Source organism: Mus pahari, chromosome 10 (assembly GCF_900095145.1).
Source record: "Mus pahari chromosome 10, PAHARI_EIJ_v1.1, whole genome shotgun sequence".
NCBI classification, from domain to species: Eukaryota; Metazoa; Chordata; class Mammalia; order Rodentia; family Muridae; genus Mus; species Mus pahari.
The window spans coordinates 54,438,576-54,440,527 of record NC_034599.1 but is presented as its reverse complement, the minus strand read 5'-3'; the positions used below and the strand labels follow the sequence as shown (position 1 = coordinate 54,440,527).

Below are 1,952 nucleotides of genomic sequence, written 5' to 3'. Positions count from 1 at the left end.
GTGTGTGTGTGTGTGTGTGTGTGTGTGTGTGTGTGTGTGTGTGTGTGTGTATGTACTTACTGGCAAGGTCTCACTAAGTATTCTGGCTGCCTGCCTGGGAACTCTATATATATAAATGAGGCTGGCCTGGAACACATAGCCATCCACTTGCCTCTGAGTTACTAGGAGTAAGGCATGTGCTGCAATGCCTGCTTTTGGTTTAAACATTTTCTTGAGGGGTGAAGAAAATCAAAACCTATGACTTTAACAATCAAAAGAGCTACAACACACCCAAGTATGAGACCTTGTACCTAGGAAGTTTACAACTCCTGTTGTAAAGGTAAGAAAACCGATCCAATGGTCAACGCCACCAACTCCTGTCCTGCTTTACTGCTGTATGGAACGAAGTGGAGAATAAGGAAGTAGGAGGAAGCCACGCCGGGTCACCTCTCTCTCTTCCTCCCTTCCCCACCCTCCCGTATTTTTTCTCCTTCACTATTTTGTTGGTGGTCAGACCCAGACATTTGTGCACACTAAGGAATCTACCACTGATTGGCAGCTTCAACTGTATTTTATTTTAAACGTCACCAAGTCTTCCCCGCTATTACACCCCCCTTCAGAGGGTGCAAAGACATTTACAGCTTTTTTGTTTCATCACCCCCAGAAAGGCTCCAAGTGTAGGAAGACAGAAAACAAAACAAATGGGGAAAAAAATGAAACACAAACAAGGAAGTAGCAGCAGTCCGGAAACTGGGCTCCTCTGAGGTCCTAGGAGAGTGATGAATGCGTCGCGTTTCAGAGTTCAGATCCCTTCGTGCACACAGACTTCAAGCACAATATCCCAAAGGCAGGGAAAGCAAGGGTAGCTCAAAGAAACAAGACTCGGAGATCTCACTTATCATACACTACCGAGTCATACACACACCAGCTTCTCAGGCTTAGAGTTAGCGAGAATTATCGTGAAGGCATATTAAGTATGATCTAAGTCATAAGAAAAACCACCCGGCCTGTTGAAGTCTACGGACAAAACCCAAGGCCCGGAGAGCTCAGAATCAGATAATAAGAGATAAATACATACGTTTGGCCCTCATCTAAATACAGTTGTTCCTAATACCTACCTCCTCTCTAAAGGTATTTTTATCATTATTTCTCATTATGTAACACGCCATTCTCCACATACTCTTATAAATGTCATCATGAAACTTTCTTCCTCTTTGAAAGCAATAAACTCAAAGGCAACCCAGTCTTCTACAAGAATAACCACCAGGTCACTTAAGAGTGGAGAAGTTTTTTTTTTTGCTTGTTTTTTGATAGGGTCTCTGACAGCCCAGGGTGGCCTCAAATTCAATATGTGGCCAAAGATGACTGTGGACTCTTGATCTCCCTGGCTCTACCTCCCGAGTGTGTGTGCCATCGTGCCAGGTCTTGTGAGATGCAGCAGGGTATTCAAACCCAGGACTCACTGCACTTTACCAACGGAGAGAGGAGAGTTCTGATGTTACTCCTTCCCAGTCCAGCTGCCTGACCTTAGCTGTGTCTCCCCTCTATTTCCAAGATGCATTTTCCATTTCCAACTCTGTGACAGAAGGAGTCTGGGTTGAGACTATAAGATTCCTGCTCCTCCAGCTTCCTCCAAATCAGAGTCTACTCCAAATTCCAAACCTGCAGATCACCTTCTCTTTTGATGATCTTAGGAAACAGTAAGGAGGATGGAGACGGCTTGCGGGATGACAGGGTCTTCACTTTCAACAAATGATTAGGAATCGTCTGCCTATGTCTCCGGAAGCTCTCTGCCTTGGGTTCTGATTCCTCTCACACTTTTACTAACCAAGTTATGTGCTAGGCACATGCTGGGCTCCGCTCTGCAGTCCTGGTAACTGCCTCATGGGGACCCTATACCACTTGAGCATGTTCTATAAAGGATCATCTTAAATGTGTACTGGCGAAAGAAAGGGAGGGAGGGAGGGAGGGAG

The 1,952-nt window shown here is 45.3% G+C and overlaps 1 protein-coding gene across 1 annotated transcript in view; it reads right to left on the bottom strand.

The window, feature by feature from the left end:
- Hexa (hexosaminidase subunit alpha) overlaps window positions 1-1,952 on the bottom strand; it is a 25,198-nt gene that overhangs the window by 22,460 nt on the left and 786 nt on the right. The window lies entirely within an intron of this gene.